This window comes from Tupaia chinensis, unplaced genomic scaffold (genome assembly GCF_000334495.1).
Source record: "Tupaia chinensis unplaced genomic scaffold, TupChi_1.0 Scaffold000096_1, whole genome shotgun sequence".
In the NCBI taxonomy this organism is placed as follows: Eukaryota; Metazoa; Chordata; class Mammalia; order Scandentia; family Tupaiidae; genus Tupaia; species Tupaia belangeri.
In genome coordinates, this window is record NW_006159558.1 from 3,512,564 (window position 1) to 3,532,733 (window position 20,170).

The 20,170-nt window shown below is 41.0% G+C and overlaps 1 protein-coding gene across 6 annotated transcripts in view; it reads left to right on the forward strand.

Annotated features, from left to right (window-relative positions):
* Nucleotides 1-20,170, forward strand: part of SEMA5A (semaphorin 5A) — a 525,920-nt gene that overhangs the window by 134,397 nt on the left and 371,353 nt on the right. The window lies entirely within an intron of this gene.

A 20,170-nucleotide genomic window follows, 5' to 3' on the forward strand; every position in this document is an offset into this window, starting at 1 on the left:
GGGGGGAAGGAAGAGGCAGGAACAAAGTCTCATTATACAGACTCATCATCGAAAAATGCTACTTTATTTGTTAGTGTATCCTTCTCCTAACTAAATTACTATCTCACTGTGGACAAACTTATTCTGCTTCCCCATTCCCAGTGGCTTGTAATCCAGAGATATTTTCTGTATAATTGAGGACTACCCCAACTCTGGGAGTATGAGTTCCCAGTCCCCTGTTTTCTTCACTAAGGTAGACAGCAGATGGGGCTTTTAGCTGAGCCTTATAACATACAGAAATGCTCAGCTGAGACTTAAAGTTCTCCTGTCTAGTCTTTACACTTACAGAAGGAGAAATTGTGTGTCTCTCTCCAGCTCACATAGATGAGGTTCCCATAGCACCAGAACTAGGACTTAGACCAGCACTTGCAGGTCTCATCCACAGAGATCCAGACCCCGAGGGCTTGTTGGAATGCTCAGACCGTAGGGAACCTGCGCTGGCCTGCTTTGGACATGCAAGGGCCATCACAAAGCTATTGGGAGAGTGTGAGCTAATGTCATCTCTCACTGTGTGTCAGACCGCGCACTGAGCGAGGTGTCTGAGATTCTCAGAATGTCTCTTTGAGGCTAGTACGGTTATACTCACCACCTTAAAGAGGAGGAAACCGAGGCACAGAGAAGTTACATATCTGCCCAAGATTAACAGCTAATCAGAGGCACAGCAGAGCTCGAATCAGTTTTCTTGATCCTAACACAGTACTGCCTCTAACACTAGAAGTACCTTCTCAGATAAGGACAGGCATGCCCATTTTAATTATCCTAACTGGAAATATGCAGGCTATCAAGAAAAACTCACAATAACTAAGAAATAATTTTTTCAAACAGTAATACAAATCAGGAGTTGGCAAACTTTTTATAAAAACAGTGCGATAGCAACTACTTCAGGATTCACCAGATTCCCTGTTGCATCAATTCAACTTTGCCATTACAGTGGGACAGCAGCCACTGGGTAAGGCCCAATACCTTGAGGAGCCGTCAGGTATCTTCAGACAGTATACAACTACTGAGTGTGGCTGTGTTCCAATAATACTTTACTTACTGAGGCAGGTGGCAGGATGGATTTTCCCCTCAGCCTGTAGCTTGCTAAACTGTGATCTGCATGAGCCTCGCGATGCTCAGAGTGTAGTGAACTAGAGTGCTTCAATTGCCAGCATGAATGACCGTCATAACAACAGTTAGCCTGGATGCTTAGAATTTAATCATAAGCAGATTTTATTGACATCTCCTATGACTCTGCCCCTTGGTAAGCGCATTCGTTCCATTGCTTGGCATAGCCTATATCCCCAAGGGCAGTAATCTGAATCCTAGCACCTCGACTACAGCTTTGTTCAAGGTAGAGACTAGTCTCTCGGTGTGTTCAGTTAGTCTGAACTGTATAGCTCATTTGAGGAGTAAGTTCAAAGAGTGTTTTCTACTTTGTTCTCCATAGTTTCTAAATGTGGCATTTTTGTAATGTACCTGTACATCCTGCTACTTACACACATTAGGACGAACATAGGACTTTCTGGGACTGGTGATTGTGTTGAACACACGTGTTCTAGTGTCAATCTGTTTTATTTTGAGCAAAGACAGATGTTCACAGGAGTCAGTCTTGAACAGGGTTGACAAATTTATATCATAGCAGATGCCTTTCACCAATTCAAATGAGATGTAGTTTTTGTTTTTGTATTATTAGTAGCAGTATTTTTACAACAGCTTACTCTGGTATCTCTCTACTGTGTTCAGTATCATCTGAAAAGATGGGCAAACATTTGAAAGATTGATTAATTCTATTTCTTTAAGGAGTTTAAGCAAGGGATTATTCTACTCTATTCATTTGTTCACTTTTTGAGACAAATAAATGTAGCAAGCTCATGAGCCTGATGTAGCAGAACTTTTGAAGACTTGTTTTTTTTTTTCACAAGCTCATGAGCCTTATGTAGCAGAACTTTTGAAGACATGTTTTTTTCAAGAAGTAGGTACTTATTTATTTGTTTATTTTTAGTTTTTTGTCATAGGGCATGTGTGCTCCCCAGAGAGAGACAGAGAGGAAGAGAGAAATCACCCTCCCCTCATAGGGGGATGACTACACCACACTCCTTCCCCTGCATTCTCCTCTGAGGATTTTAGGCATGCAGGCATATGAACCCAGTGTGATTTTCCAGCTACCAGTCCGGGACTTGAACTTTGGTGGACCATATGGAAATGTGGTGCCTTATCCACCAGAATCGGTGGCCCCAGTATTTATCCTATGCATAATGGAAAAGTGTTCTTTACTTTAATAGCAATGATGTACAAGTTAAAACGCTGACGAAGAAAGTAATGGTAAGCTATCTATGGGACTTTATACACTTGGGAAAGCAAATTTCAGAATTATGTATTTAATGTAATTCCATTCCTTTTAAAAGTATACACATACACACACAGTCTCTATGTATGAGTTCAGGTTTCTTATAAAGTCTACTAAAAAATTTATGAGTGTATGCTAAACTGTAAAGAGAGGTGACCTCTGGGGTTGAGGGTATTTGTAGTTTGCCGGACTTATGTTCATTATCTCACATTTTCAGTAGTATTATTTTTACAATTATAAAAATAAAAAAGTGGATAAATGTACTGAATATTCATAGGGACAATATGTGTTAGAAGGGGATCTACCGAAGACAAATACCATGGCATTTGATGAAGTCTTTTATAGTATATTTTTGATAAGTAATTTACAGAGGTGAAATAAGACCAGAGATAAAAAAGGGGATCCACCGAAGACAAATACCATTGCATTTGCATCTACCAAAGACAAATATCATTGGCATTTGATGAAGTCTTTTATAATATATTTTTGATAAGTAATTTACAGAGGTGAAATAAGACCAGAGATAAAATTTTACATACTGCTTTTTCACTTATTATAATACGGTGACTTCCTCTTATGGTTACAAATTGTTAATAAATTTCATTTTAATGTATACATAATATTCCATCATGTAAAGCACTACAGTATAATTTACTGATCTTGTTTTGCTGGATGTGTTGTTTCCAGGTGACAAAAACTATAGACCAGGCTGAAATGAGCACAAGTGGGGAGGTGCAGACATTCCATACACCTGGGTACTGGGACTACCATCTAGCTTTGTGCAGATCATAATGCCAAGTCTCTTGTGAAGAGAAGAAATTTAGTACATAAAGAACATGATTCATAAATGATAGCAATTATAAGAAAGTTTTTAAAATTAGGGTTAATTCGTTAGATCAGAATAGCTATAGTCAATTTATTATTTCAAAACCAAGAAGCTTTGATCAGTCTGCCAGTTGGCTTTGTAAATGTATTGCAGATATTTATAGCACACTAATAGCACGTTTGTTTGTTTTGCTAAAACCTCTCATTGACCATCATTACATTTTTCTTGTCAATTTAATAATATTCTTTTTTTATGCTTCATTGTTTACTCATTATGTTATTTTCTAAAGTGATAACTAGCTGTTATTCTGAGAAGGGGAGGGACAAGCATGTGAGTGAGGGTTATTTGTCCATAATTTATACCTGTTTAGCTATTGAGACTCATAATTTTCTTACAGATGTTAAGACTTAATTTTAAAGTTATTAATTCTTCATTGTTATTTTTTCCCTATTTTATTTGCCTATTAACTTTATTCTTTGAAGTTTAAAGAAGCTTACTTAGGTGATGTCAAATTTTTCCTCATAATTGTTTCAATTAGTGCTTAGAAATTTAATAAATCATTTTTTCTGATTTTAGTACAAATACTCTTTTCTTAAACTTTTTTTGTTTTACTTTTCACGAGAAAAGGAAAGGGAGAGAGGGAAAGACACCCTTTCAACTTACTCCCACACCACATTCTCCTCACCCGCCTCCCTCAGCATTCCCAGCCAGGCAGGATCTTAGACTTTCACATCCTCTGTGTACAGGTCACCTGGGGAACTGAACGTCTGATCTTCTGTAAAGATCCAGCTTTGCTTGAGCAGTGCGTTACCACTGTGCCACTGAGCAGTCAAAAATATTCAGCCCTTTAATTGAGAAAACAGTTGTTTAAAAATGTGTATTACTTTAAAAATTCTTCTCATAGTTTTACTCTGCCTCTCTTCTTCCTCACTGATAAAAATTTTACTTTGCTAAAGCCATCCAGACAACCACAGAATGTAAGAAGACCCCAGCCACGCATTGCTTCATCCTGTGGCTAGAGAGCTAGTTTTACAGGATGACTGTAATTCTTCCCCCTTTTACCCATTCCTCTTGGTCCGGGAAAGGCCAACGCTTGTGTCTTAAAATGTTCTATATTCTTTACTTATGTTTTGAATAGCAACACAATATTTCATTTTTTAAAAGTTTGATAGAACTTAACTCTTTGTGCTGAGTACCACTGGGTCATTATCACAGAGCTTTGCTGCTTCTTTCATTCTTGGACCTAACTTTTGGTGTTTGAATCAAATGCTCTATGAAGGGCATGGAAGATTGAGGAAAGGCTGGACAAATCTCCTGTGCAGAGGTTGACACCCTCACTGTGCAGCTGAGAGCACTTGCCGATGATAAATGTGTTCTAATGGGCATATGCGGCAATGACCTCATAGTTTATAACTTCTAAAATATTGATTCTAGGTCTCCCTTTCTGAGATGTTTGTTAATGTTATTGTGGACATATTGGAGCACACCTGAGTTCTCAGTCTTCGCTCTTTTTTTTTTTTTTTTTTTTTTTTTGATAGTTACGCATGATTTTTTTTACACTGGTTGTTGTACAATAGAGAAAGTTGGAGAGTGTAGATTTGAGTGTGGTAACACAGGTAAACACATTTAAACACAATGAAGTGTTTAAAGCAGACTGAATTTCTGGAGACCAAGAGACTAAATATGAAAAATGAAACCAAGAACATGTTTCCTGTGTTGCTGATAAGTTTCTTTTGCTGCCACTTTCCTGGTAGGAATTGATTTTGTGACATTTGGAGTGCATTTCTAGGTGTATTATTGACACAAGGGACCTCACTTGCTTAAACATGCTGAGTGGCTGTATTCTGGGCTAGAGATTTAGTCTGCCATCCTGAATAATGTCAGAAATGCTATCGCCCATGGGCTCCACTCCTGACTATTCCCGTTCTATTGTCCAGTCAGCCTGATGGAAAATCTCTGTGAGGCGATCTGGAAAAGCCCTTGCAGACTTACCCATTTTGTCATGTGCATGTCACTCTGCTGAGCAAAGGTCCCTGACAGGATAATGCCTGCTTCCGTGAGCAGGCTGGAATTCCCATTTTGGAACTTAAGAGACCTGGTCTTTCCCTCTGTTTCTCCTATTTGGCCAAGATTTCGGCCTTTTTCCTCATTTGTTTAGGAGAATGTCTGCCAAGTGTGTTATCGTCCTGAAGGTCACCAGCTCTAATACTATTATAAATATTTGTAAGTCGCAGATGTGTGGTGAAGTTCCGAACTCATGCTCTGTCCTCATGGTGAAGTTCAGAATTCAAGCTCATTCCTCTGGGAATGGTGAATGTGTCTGTTTACTATCATACACCCAAAAGGGTCAGATGCATTTGGGGTTCATCACTTGGATTTGAAGAGTTTCACATGCACCAAAGCTTAACCCCTTGGTTAAGTTCTGTGGAAGATCTTTTCTTTCTTTCTTTTTTTTTTTTTTGCACAACTTTCCCAGGGGCATAAAAATGACCTGTGTTTGGGTTTTTAGATTTCACGGGACTTGGGGTTTTCCTGCATCATGGTCTCCAGATCAGAGTACTGTTCTGGTCTCTGTAGCTTCAGGGCTGCAAACAAATCAGCAAATGCTACATCCATTGGAGCCTTTCATGTGGTTTTCATGTGTGTTTGTGACTTTTTTAGGTTTCCAGGCCACAAAGGGATCAGAGTCATTTGGTTTTGCTCAAAGCCCAAGCAGTAACCACTACTGACTAAATCAGAGCAGAAAAAGCAAAGGTTAGAAACATGGTGGTGAGATGCTGGGAAGTAAATCCCACCATATCTTCATATGGCATGAAAACACTGAATAGCCCTTACATGTCCGGTGCTGAGGAACTAGGTGAATAAGTCTAAGTCGTCTACTGTAGCTCAGATTTTACACTGAACAGCCCTTACATGTCCGGTGCTGAGGAACTAGAGTCTAAGTCGTCTACTGTAGCTCAGATTTTTGTGTGTGTGTGCACATAAATTGGAGTGACTGCCCTGCTCACAACTCAGAGGCCACATACTTTTTGAAAACTGTCTTCCCCCTTACCCCCTGCCTTCTGTTGCAGGCCAGTTCTGGCTACAGTGATGATTCAAGGGCCTGGCACCTGCCTAAGCTGAGCAGTCCACAGGCCACTGAAGGCCTGTGACCCAGCCTTGGCTTCACTGGACCCCACTTCTGTGCTCCTACAGTGTGTTCTTCCTTTTCTTGCATCATCAGTTTTAATTTTTCCCTCTTTGCTGTATCTTTCCAATAAGAATGGAAACATCTGTCATCATCAGAACAAACTGACCCAGGGACCCTAATTTCCCTCCGATTGCAACCATATTCTCTCCTCTCTGCAGAAAAGCTCCTTAAAATCATTGTTGTCCTCAACTCTTGCCTTCTATTTCCTCTTGAGCCCACAGTCATCTCTCAATTGTTTAATCACTCCTGCTTGTCAAGGTTGCTGAGTCTAATGGCCAAGGCCCAGTGTGATCAGACTTAACAGTCCGCGATGTTTGTACCACTGATCCCTTCCACTTCCCTGAATCATTTTCTCTCTCTAGCTTTAGGGAACTCATTGCCATGCCCTGACCCCTGTAGCTCTGTGGTTTCATCTAAGCCTCATCTCTCTGCTCTCCACTCGCTGGTGTCCCATAGGGTTCACTCCTGGACCTTGTCTGCTTCCCATGAGTCCCATGATTCATCCAGTCTCATGGCTCACTGATTACTCTTGTGTCTGTCTCCAGCCAGGACCAAGCCTCTACGCTCCAGAATTGTACATTAAAGTGCCTATTTGACTTCAAACTTGGATGTCTAACCCATGTCTTCAAATGAACATGTCCAGACTAGCTCTTCTTTTCTTCCCCAGCTCCTAGACATGGCCCTTTGTGGAGTGCCTCATTTTGTTAATGGAAGTTCATCCACTTGCTCGGGCTGAAATACTTGCATTAATATAATACTTTATTTTCTCTTTTGTACTCCTCATGTCAACTCTCAACAAATCTTGCCTTTTTTTTTCCCCCAAATCTCACCTCTTCTCAGCACCTTCATTGCTACTTCTGTACTCTAAGCTCACGGTGTATGGTCTTTGACTGTGTTGGTCTTGCAGTGGTTTCCTGACTTTGCCTGTGAGCCTTCACCATCACCCTTCTGCACAGTGGTCAGAGTGGCTCTCTTCTCAGAACCCTCTAGTAGCCACAGAGTTACTGCAGTTTCTGGATGGAAAGGAGCATCCTTATGTGCAAAGCACCTATGCCTTTCCTGTCCTTGCCTCTATCTCTTTCCATCACCAGCCCCCAGACAAATTGATCCCCTTGGTCCCTCTTGAACAGAGCAGCCACGTCCTTCTCTCGGTGTTTTTATTTTTACTCCTTTCTGCCCCATGTAGCTCTCTTTACCTGATTTCCCCTGCAGAAAGCACCCTCTCTTACTTTGGATTTATTCAACTATTACTGTCTCAGAAGATAATCCCGACCAATTTATTATTAAAATTGAACAATCCCCCAATACTGTTTTCCATCTCTGCTTTACTGGCTTTTCTCCAAAATAATTTAGCACTATCCAACATATTGGATATTTTGCTTATTGTATTTCTGCCTTCTTCCTTGTCTATGCACCACCAGGCAGGACTTTTTCCTGTTCTGGTCACTACTGCTTCTCCAGGCACAGAGAAAAGCAGAAAACAGAATAGGTTGTCAATAACTATGTGTTAAATGGGTGGACTGATAAATGGATGGAAAGACTGATGATGGATGAATGGCTCTCTTGGGATTTCCCAAACTGGGTGAGTAAAACCCCATTTCTAATTTGAGCGCAAAACTAGGGGTCTATGAGCTTATTTGCAGGAAGAGTAATGGAATTTTTCCTCCTCCCTCCAACCAGTTTAGCACTTTTGATAAAATTTTCCCCATAATGCCCCGTGGGTAGATATTTGCTTGTTCTAATTGTGAGCTCACATATCAATTCTTACATGGGCCTTTCCTGATGGACTGAGCTGTACCCTTTGTGTCTCCTTGCTCCTGTTCATGTCCCTACCATGGCACTTTAGAGTTGATCAATTATAGTCTTTTGCATATGGATACATTCCTCTGTCCTCTGACTCTGAGGTTCTTGGCTTGATTATTGCATTCATCTTTCCATCACTTGACACTCTGGCACATAATAAGCATAGAGTATGTATGTGTTATTTACTGAAGTGATTCTGATTGAAATTCTGCAAATGATAACTTCTCTAATGGTCCTTAAGAGCATGTTAAAATGTGCTTCTCTAGCCTTCTGATCATGCTACATTTGGTTTAAGATGTTTATTACATAATTTTACAATAATTAAATAATTAGATTTGCAGTATCCTTTATAGACTTTTCCCATATTGTCCAGCTGGGACCATTCACTTTATGACTTTCATGAATAGCCTGGCTGTATTCTACCAGAAGTGTGCATTATTCATACTGCATGAAGAGAGAAGTATGAGAGCCTCCCAAAGTCCCTTTCTTGCTGATGGTTGCCTAGGGGTTGTGAAGAAAACAGAAGAGAAAGGTGATGTGTTTAAATAGCATGTAGACCAAACCCAAAGTGGCCCCTTTCCTGTACTGTAGGGTCAGACATCAATTCCTTCCGGGCATTTAACATTTCCACAGAGCGTTTTGATGACTATCGGTATCAGTTGAATTCAATCAGTATCATCTTCAAGGAGTGCAGATTATTAAATATAAAAATAGCACTGTAAAGCATGACTGTTAGGTCACGGGGTGAGCCAAGCTCGGAAACTAGAAGTTACATTTCCTGTAACATAGTTGTCTGGGGTGTGCATATCCAGAGAGCAACACTGAAGTGTGTGCAGAATACCTGCATGCTGTGAGCCTAGTTCTGGGTCAGTTAAATATAGATGGATAGATGGATGGATAGATGTAGATGGATGGATGGATAGATAGATACAGTTGAATATATAGATAGAATGGAATATATGCATATACACACATACAATGGGAAGAATATGTAACTATGGACAGATACTTATAATCTATATCTATCTATATCTGTATCTATCTATGTATCTATGTATCTATGTATCTATGTATCTATGTATCTATCTATCTATCTATCTATCTATCTATCTATGGAGATAAAGTATAACTAGAGACAGAGTTTGAAATAGAGATTGAAAAGCACTATCACTGATCCTCATGAAGTGTACTAGAGCAGAGTTATACTCACTACATGTCTGAAATAGTGCACTAATACCCAGCAACTATGTAGATTCATTATGAATTTGTAGTAAATTAATTGATAGGCTAGTGGAGGATCCACCTAATATAAAAAAGCAAAACAAAACAAAACAAAACTACAGGGCCAGCAGGTGGCATAGTGGTTAAGATATTGGACTCTCACATGACCAACTGTAATTTGAATCCTGGATTTGGAGGCTTAAAAATCACGTTGGGAACATGTGTGTGTGCCCGCCAAAATCCCTATAGGGGAATGAAGGAGTGCACGCACCCTATGGCAAAAATTTCTGACAAATCCAAATCAAACCAAACCACAGCTTTGCAGTGCCTTTTAAATAAATGTTCTTTATCTGACTCTTGCCACATGCACACACACATGCATGTACATGCACATTCATGCATATACACATGTGTGAATGCACATCCATGTGCACACACACACACAAACACACATACAGAGTTTCCACTGGACAGCAGGACAGTCCCCCACCCTTCTTATCAGCCACCTCCTACAAGGAACTGTGCTTGCTGCTGATTGTGCCCCAGCCTGTGAGCAGTGGACACATACCCATCAGCTTGGTGCCTAGCAGGTGACACACATGGTGAACAGCAGCAAGGGTGCGAGGGGCATGCTTCCTGCATTAGTGCTCCTTCTGAGACATTTCCACCGGATTGAGCACATGTGTGGTAGACAGGTCTATTTCTTTTCTCCCAAATGACTATAATTTTCCTATATTTTTGGGGAGCTTCCCTCCTTCTTAACTATTTTGTATGCCAATTTTATCATTCTGGTGCCATATTTTCTAGAAGTTGATTTCAGCTTCTTCCCTACTTTTCTTTTTATATGCTCTCTTATCTTCTTTTAATATTATTTTACAATCCTGGGAAAGTCTATATATGTAAAAGTCATAGAAATTTCTTCTGAAGCATCATAATAATAGCAACAGTATGAAAGTAAATTATGACAGGATGACTCAGTTTTGAGATGATAATTTAAGTGTCTTCTATGTATTCTAACTCGACTCACACTTTCTTCCACAAGCCCTGGCTTTCTGACAGAGCATTTGTAGGGCACTGTTTTCCTGAGCAGATCCTAAATGGCCAGACACACCTAAAACTAACATTTCTGATTGTATGTGCAGGATTTGTGAAGGCTGTGATGATTTGGAGTAGCTTCATCTTTTCTTGAACCTATGCCAGTGCTCCAAGTGTAGGAAGTGTGGGGAGTAGGTGTCCCTGTATCATCACACCTGCTAGTTACACCCATGTTTGGATCCAAAGGAGAAGTTGGATGAATTCACGGTGGAGGTTGCTGAATGGCCCCTGGTAGCAACGGCCGTGTACATTTAGTAATGACCTTCCAATTTATCATTATTGGAAAAGCTTTGTAAAATACTGGCATATTAACTTAGTAATACTAGTATGTAATAGTTTAGAAATAATGCTTAATAACTACTCAGATTAGTTGCACACACTCTGCTGCCCAGGCACTGGTCTAACTGCTTGATTTTATTTTATTTGGTTTAACTGCTTTATGTACATCATTTCAACTTCTCAACAGTCAAATAAAGCAGTGGGGTGTGTGTGTGTGTGTGTGTGTGTGTGTTTTCCATAGGGCACATGTGCTTTCTGGAGAGGGAGAGAGGGAAGGAGGGAGAGAGGGAGAGAGGGAGAGGAAGAGGGGGAGAGAGGGAGAGGAAGAGGGGGAGAGAGAGAGAGAAGGGGAGGGAGAGAGAGAGAGAGAGGGAGAGAGAGAGAGAGAGAGAGAGAGAGAGAGAGAGAGAGAGATTACCTCCAGGGGGAATGACCATGCTGCAATTCTTTTTCCTCCAGTCTCATCTCAGAATTTTGTGCATGCATGCATATGTGCCAAGTGTGATTCAAGCCACCAGGTCCACGATTCAAATCACAGTCAGCCATGTGAGAGTCCAGCTCCTTAACCACTATGCCAGGGCTGACTCTCCAAAGCAGGTTCTAATATTATCCCTAGTTTGGAGATGAGTGGACCAAGATGTGGGGAGGTGAAGAAAGTCACCAAGATCATTGTGAAGTCACCTGAATGGCTGAACCCAGAGGATAGCCTATTGCTTTTTTTCTTTTTCTTTTTGGTAAGAATTATTTTTTTTTTAACTTTGGCCAGAGAGGGACAGAGTGAGAGAGGGAAAGTGAGGGACAGAGTGTGTGTGAGAGAGAGAGAAAGGGAAAATGAGAAAGTTAGCTGCCCGGTACCGCACTCGGCCATGTGGGAGTCCAGTGCCCTCAACCACCACACCACCTGCCGCCCCTCCATTCCTTTTGATCCAGTGTGTACTTTACCCCTTTATTTTTCCAAAGGTAGGTCCACTAGGGAGCCTTCATGACAGAATACAGAAGAGAATTATAAACCAATAAACCCACCTATTTTAAATGTTATTGCAAATTAAAGCTGCTATAGGTTTCTGCAAATAGTCTTGGTTTTATTTCACTGAGCCAGCAAATATTTTGAGGGCTGGAACCCACCCTCGCTGTGTAATTTCCCCTCAGAAAACACATGGTTGGTGGTTAATCTCGAACAAAAATTCCTCATGGACAAACATCTGTGTAAACAAAGGGTGTCTCTGCAGCATGTCTTCCTGCACACGGGTCACTGTGGACTAGCGGGCATCGTGACTGATGTCTGGTTGAACATCGCGTTCCCATTATTGGCGTAGAACACCAACCACTTTTCTTGAAAGTTGCAGGCAAAGTGACGATGGGACACAAACTGCATTCTCACTGCTTCCCAGACATATTTTCTGAGCACTTGCAGTATGTGAGGCTCTGTTATAGGGGTGGGGAGTAAACTGGTAAACGAAGTAGGGAAGTTCCTGGCTGTCACGAGCAGGAGAGAGTTAGACTGGAGCTATCGCATTCACAGTCAGAGAGGACAGTATCATACCGTGGTGAGGACCATACAGAGAACTTCCATAGGGTTGTGTGATGAAGTGAGTTAGGGGGACTTCAAGCCAGCTGTGGGCAGCAAAGTGGACAGTGGAAAAACTGAGATGGCAGAGGTGGGCGAGAATATAGCCTGGAGGGCTTTGTAAGCCAGGGCATGAAACTTCAGTGCTAATTATGGACTTTGAGAAGTCTTGGAGAAGCAGTGGTGGGATAGGGTATATTTGCATTTTCATACTGTCATTTTAATTCTCAGTTACCTTAGAGAGAATGGATTATAATGTAGCAAGAGGGGAAGCAGAAGGACCAGCTAGAAGGCTATCACAGGTGACCGGGCAAGGCATGATGGCACCGTGGACTGGAATGCTGTGGGTGGAGATGGACAACAGTGGGTAGACTAGAAATTTTTAGGGGTAGAGTCAGCGCTGCTCTGAAGGCATTGGGGGAGATAAATTAAACATGATTACAGATTTTCAACCCAAGAGAGGGAGTGGATGGTGGGTCATTTATCAAGACAGAGAAGTCCTGGGGAAGTGTAGGTTTTAAAGGAGAGAACAAGAATTCTCTTAGGACCTTTATACTTCTGAGTTGAAAGTTGTCGTTTCTCATCCAGGTGGGGACGGTCGTTAGTTGCGAATGTGTGTCTGGGTCACTGGGGTGACTGGCACTAGAGATCCGTGGGTGGCGGTTATTGCCCCTTGAACCTCGGGCCACACAGGGGAGACTGTAAGGAAGACAGGAGTGCCTCCAGCAGGACCGTGGTGCTGCACTGTCTGACGAGGGCGTCGGCCTCTGTTGGGAAGCTCTTCATGATACTTCATTTGTTATTGTGGTGCTTTGATACTTCAGAAGTGCTCTTAAAAGAGACAAAAAGTCCCCACAGTAATTCTCCTCTTGAGGGATTTCATTCAACATGTTAGCAGCAAAATTCCCCAATGTTGTAACAAAAAAATGCCATTTTGACGGTAGGGAATAGGTCGGATTCTTACAGTGAAGTATTTGATGTGAGTTCTTTTCAGCAATTTTGTATGTGTGTTTTACTCCCAATCAGCAATTCAGACTCTCATTGTTTTCAAAAGACGTCTCTTCCAATTAAGTCTTAGGAGGCTGCAGGTGAGGTATAACATGAGCTTTAACCATCTTCCCAGTTTTCCTTGTTACCAAATTGCTACTTTCTGACATTAGAATTTTGAGTACTATTTTCTCACCCCATGCTGCTCTTTTAATTGTTATAATTATGGTTTTCTCCAGGGACTTTGGGCTGGTGAAAGCTCGGCATTGAAGAAGCCCGCTGTTTCTGTCAGTGTGGTTCACGTTCTCAGTGTCAGCTCTGGCAGCAGCAGACGTACTTGTTGACTCAATGAGTCTCTCCGAACGTCCGCGTTGTGATGAGTAAGGGACTCTGACATTCTGTTAATGTGATACTGCAGTTAGGAATGCAGCCAGAGAGCCACTCAGTGTTTGATTCTCTATGAGGATTTTAGTTAACCCCACTGCATTGTTAACACCTTTTGTAAGAAGATCAAACCGATGACGCTCAGAATGTCACCCAGTTTTATCAGTGGCTTAGAACTTCGATTTTCTATCAAAGAGAAATGTGTTTGACCTATAATATACAACTGAAGGCTCATCTCATAGTTAGTGAAAATAAGATTTGGCTCTGGACATTACGGTTCTCTGAGGCTGAGGTGTTCAACTATTAAATAGGGTAGAGGGCTTTATGTAGAGCAACGAATTTCCAGGATCCACACACAGACCTTTTTGAAAGCATTTGCTTTATTTAGAAGGTGTGGTGATCGAGGACTTGTTAAACTAGATGAGCTCAGAGATAAAATAGATAACTAAGGAATAAGTTTATTTTTTTCCTGGGTCATTCCATCAGTACAATGTCATTACAGAAAGTAGTTTATAAATAATCCAGAAGATTACATTTTAAAAATTAATGATTCTTCACAGATTGGGAATCACCTTTTAAGAAAGCCATTTGGTACAAGTCAAGGCCGTGGGGTCAGAAGTCAAACTTCACTGTCTCAAGTGGTGTTCAACTTGAATTTTAAAATCATGTTTTCCCTTTTCTGCCACACGGGGGTGTTAAGATCTGAGACAATATGTTCTTAAATGAATGATGATATTGGGACCAGCAGGTGGCGTAGTGGTTAAGGTGCTGGGCTCCCACATGGCCCACCATGGTTTGCGTCCTTGACCCAGCAGGTCCGTGTGTGTGCGTGGCCAAAATCTTGAGAGGAGAATGGAGGAGAAGGGATTGCGCTGTGGTCATCCTCCCAGGGAGTGATTTCTGGCTTTCTATCTCCCTGCCTCTGTCTTTCCAGTGAGTGCACACATCCTACAGCAAAAATCTCTCTCAAGAAAAAGGGAAAGTGATGAGCTTAAGAAAGACAGTAAAATATAAAAGTGGAATTTGCTTCAACTGATCAGGGCCTTTAATGATTGCTTGCAAGCTGACCGTAAGACCCAGAGAACAGATCGCCTGCGATAGAACTTCAGAATATGACTTTGCAGTTAATCAGATGCATCAGTGAGGAAAAAGAGATCCCATCATACTTGTTAAAATGAATTTTATTCCACTACTTTGGGGATTAGAAGCACCATGCAACATCCTGTCAATACCAATAATAATCTGATTAGAAATTCATTAAGATAATGACAATGACTGCAACCACACTGAAAGATGGATGATACATATGTTTCTCTGTCACCACTTAACAAAAAACCCATGACTCTATCACTTACGAAATTTGGGGAAATGACACAGCTAAGTAAGTGAAGCCTGTCATGAAGCACTCCTCTGGTGGACTGCATCCTATCGTTAGCCTTTCTATCTCCAACGTGGAGAGAAACATTAATACTCGTACCATTTTTAAGGAATGCACAGAATCAGTTTCTCCTTCCAAATTTACCTCACTACATATATCCCGCTCCTTTTTTAAGATTCCTGGTCCTCATGATGTAGGAACTGGATTCTGAGGTAAGGATGACGTACAGCATCCCTGTTTATGTTCCCGTCGGAATCCATCCTGTGGACAGTACAGCGTAGGCTTTGTATCTGGAAACTCCCTACCCAAATGCTTTGCCCAGACTGAAGAATTGCAGAGAGCAAAACATTAATAATGTCTGTATCAAGGGTAAAACCCGTCAAGTCATGAGTAGTCACATTTGCACAGGCTAGGGAAGTGTACGATTTAATAAGGGAAGTATCCAGTAGGAATCCTGTACATAGGTTAATATCTCTAATATACAAAGAGCTCTTACAAATTGATAAGAAAAGTTCAAACAACCCAAAAGAAACGGTCAAAGATATGAATAGGCAATTCGTAAGAGTAAATTGTGTTGGCCAATGAATAAATGAAGTGATGTTCTATCCACGACTATTGGGTTAATGCAAACGAGATAATATTTTTCTGACTAGCCAAAAAGAAAGAAAAAAGAAAGTACCTGCTGTTGATAAGGGCAGTGATAAAAGCATCTAACTTGTACCTGGTAGAAATATGAATTGTTGGGAAAGTAGTCTAATAATCCTCATTAAAGACACACAAACCATTTCACTCCGCAGCACTGCTCCTGGAGATATAGATTGTGTCCATAAAGATACCAGTGTATAAAACGTTAGGGAACGTGGTTTGTAAAATTCAAAATACCAGCATATATATACAAGGATCTGCATACTGAGTGTTTCCAGGGCATATTCCTCTCTTCTCCTGTATCTTACATGTCAAATGTTTATCAATAAATTAGATTTATATCAGTTAGATGATAAGAATGCCTCAAATGTGATATGATCACTTTAAAATGAATTAAATCGTTCCTGGTTAACTTGGAGGTATTATCATGCCATTATATGAGAAAAGTCAACCTGTGTTAGAAAGCACAAAGACCCTCACCTTCACAGTCTGTATGTCTTTGTGATTGCATGGACATGGTATGAGGAAGGTCTAGAAGGGCGTCTACCAGACTTCTGACACTGGCTATGTAGGGAGGGAAAGAAGTAAGTTTAAAGAGATGGCCCTGAAATAGGTAGTGAGATTGCAAGAGTATGAAGACACAGGAAACTGGGCACGACAAATTCTTTTCTTTTTTTTTTTTTTTTTTCGGAAAGTTTTTTTTTTTTTTTTTGAGGGGAGAGCATATATACATATTTTTTGTGGAGAAGTTTTTGCTATAGGGCACAGGCGCTCACCAGAAAGATAGAGAGAGACAGAGAGACCGAAAGTGAGAAATCTCCCCCTAGGGGGGATGGCCAACACATCAATCCCTTCTTCTCCATTCTCCTCTCGGGATCTTGAGCAGGCACACATATGCGCCTGGCATGAGTTTAAGCCACTGGGTCTGGGACTTGAACCGTGGTCGACTACATGGGAGTCCAGAGACATAGCCATTATGCCAACTGCTGGTCCCTTAAGAGAGATTTTTGCTATAGAGCGCATGAGCTCACTGGAGAGACAGAAAGAGAGAGAGAGACAAAAAGTGAGAAATCACTCCTCAGAGGGGATAGCTATGCCGCAGTTCCTTTTTGATTCTCCTCTCGGGATTTTGGGCATGCACGCACACACGCCCAGTGTGAGGTTTAAGCTGCCAGATTTGGGATTCAAACCGTGGTCTACGACTTGGGAGTCCAGGTATGTAAAGATTATGTCATCTGCTATGGACTATGAATTCTAATCCTATTTTTCTGGATATAGCTGGCCTGGCTACAAAGAAGATCATCGCAGAGACTTTCCATTTCTTTCAAGGGCTTGGAATACTCCTTCAGGGGATTTGAGGTCTCCCCTCAATCCCAACCTTTGCCTTCTTATATCCATCTGAATCATGTTTCTGACAACATTCATTGCCTTGGGAATGTCCCTCTTTAGAATACCAATATTCACCAGCAGTGGATTAGAATCTTGCAGATGCCCTTAGGATTTTGAGGCAAGATATTTAATATTTCTTCTTTGCTCCAGCACATGAGTAACTCTGGCAGTTCAAAAATGCTCCCTGGGTCTCATTTTCTTCTTCTACGAGTGTCGCTACCATAATTGTCTTATAGTGACAAATATAATAATAAAGATAAATACAATGTTGAATTTTTTTCTTTTCTTTTTTTTTTTTTTTTTTTTTCAAAAGGGATTTCATAAATAAAAAAACAGTAGGTAAAAAAAAAAAAAAAAAAAAAAAACACACAAAAAAAAAAAATTTTAATTTTTTTTTTTTTTTTTTTTTTTTTTTTTTTTTTTTGCAAGAGGTATTGCATAAATAGAAAGACAGTATGATACAGTCCTCTCCCACTCGGTTGGCGGACTTGCAATTATCACTTACAAGGTGGGGTTTCTCTGAATGTCGGTGGACTTTGTTACATGTTTCAAAGAGCTCCCGGACACTGCATGGTTCCTGGAGGAGCTCTGTGCGCATGCGTACCAGCAAGTAACACACGGGAAATGAAATGGTTCGGCCCTGGAACAAAGGCCTTTACATGATTTGAACTGCATCTGGAACCAATATTGCCACCAAGGGGCTCAGCAAGTGCTTCCTGAAGCTGGTGGTTTAGCTGCAGATGTAGTAATAGGATGTGTGGGATGCACATCAAAGAGTGTCAGGTCTAGACACTTTTTTTTCGGTGTAACACCCCTGACATGCAAAAGTTGTTCTTAGCTTGTCCTTTTGAAACTTGATTTGTTTTTGCTGATTGTGTTGATTCAGTTGAGTTATACCATGCCTTGTCACACTGATTCTTGAGAAAAAAATCAAACACTCTGCAGATGAATAGCAGAAGTCATTTAGGTGTCATTTATGAACGTTATCTCTACTGTGTACTTGTGTGCATGCGGGCTTCGGGAGGATAATGCCTCCTGTTTTGTTCCTGTTGTCAGGATACTCTCAGGCCCATCTGTGACTCCATAGGGTTACGCGTCATCTGCAGAGGTTGTCTGGGCATGTGCAGATTTCAAACACGTGCAGCTGCATAGCCGGCATCTGAAGACTGGCATGTCCTGTGCCCTTTGATCCTGCAGGGAGGTGCACCGTTTCCTCACAGAGCATGACTGTTTGACATGATTTCTGCCCTGCCCTTCTGCTTCTGCCCTTCCTTCCTAGGTGAGGCACACTGTCTGGCCAAGGCCTACTGCTTTTGTCCTTAGTGGCTAAGATGCTTGTTACTTGCTTGGTCCTTTTTTAGCACCAACAGGTGTCTCTGCCTAAGACTTGCCCTTACCAGCACAGGAACATACTTGGTAAGTTATTGTGATCACTCTCTGGTATGTAAATACAGGTATGTCAGAGTTCCTGCTCTTGGAAGATTATGGTTTAGGGTGTCCTCAATGTTTGTGAACTATGGAGCGCAGAAGATAAAGAACGCTTCTGTGGGGGCAGGGATTGCCAGCAAATGGCAAGGCCGGTGACAGTGGCGGGAGGGGCCTGATAAGAACAGCTGAGACTCAGCGCTGCTGTGACTGAGGGAGAAGCTAAGAGCATGGAGCACCTGTCCTGACTGCTCTTACATGTGACAGTGTTGTGAACAGGGTCTGTCCCCTCAACATTTATCTGTTGAACTTCCAACACCCAATTTAATAGTACTAGAGAGGTAATGAAGTCATGAGGGCGATGCTTTCATAATGAGGTCAATATGCCAGTGCAAGAAGAATTGTGACTTTGCTCTCTGCCATTTGAAGACAGACACAAGGAGAAGATACTCATCTACAAACCAGGAAGTGAAGCCTTCACTAGACAGATTGGATGGCACCTTCATCTTGGAGTTACGAGCCTCCAGAAGTGTGAGAAATACATTTCTGTTGTTTTAGCTGCCCAGACTATCACGATTTGTTATGGAAGCCTGAGCTAACTACTGCAAGAGGAACTTAATAAATAAAATGCAGTTGTCAAACAGAATGGCCGATAGGCCAAGGATGGTGGCCAAGACAAGGCACAGAGTGAAGGGAAAAGTGTCTCAAGAGAAAAGAATGTAATTATGGAGTCAGCTGAATTAAACCTTCATGATCATTCTTGTTCCTGTAACTTTGAAAACTATCAGAAATAATAGTCGGTTCTACTTTGCAAATCACGGGTGGTGCCAGGGAGCAAGCGGGGACTGCTTTGTTCAATATCAAGTGTTGTGGGGGCTAGCCGAGAAGAATGTGCTCAAACTGGGGTCCCGTTTAAAGCTGAAACATGTACATTTATGTAAAAATTTTAAAAAGTTCTAACTAAGCAGATGACATGCATTAAGTAGAAATGGAAAATGTATTTTGCATATAGAATCCAGTGAGATCACATATTTAATTAGAAGTTACAGCTTGATAATGTTAAAAAGTACTCTGAAAAATAGCTGTCATGAATTGTGTCCAACTGGTTTTATTTATTCTAAGGAAACTTCTGAGGGGTAAAATGTAAAAGCTGCAACATCTTAAAATAATACAACAGAGAATTCAAATGCTTGCTATAAATTGCTTTTCTGATTTTCTGCGTAGCAGAATAAAGAAGCATCTGTATAGGATATAAAAGATCATTTAGAAGCTTCCCCATGAGTGTACCAGGCTTGCTATTTTAGTAGCTGAGAAAAGTTTCAATGGTCTTATTAATTCTTTTTCTTTTCACAGGGCAAAATTTCTTGCTTCCTTTTCTTTCTTTCTCTTTCTCTTTCTCTTTCTCTTTCTCTTTCTCTTTCTCTTTCTCTTTCTCTTTCTCTTTCTCTTTCTCTTTCTCTTTCTCTTTCTCTTTCTCTTTCTCTTTCTCTTTCTCTTTCTCTTTCTCTTTCTCTTTCTCTTTCTCTTTCTCTTTCTCTTTCTCTTTCTCTTTCTCTTTCTCTTTCTCTTTCTCTTTCTCTTTCTCTTTCTCTTTCTCTTTCTCTTTCTCTTTC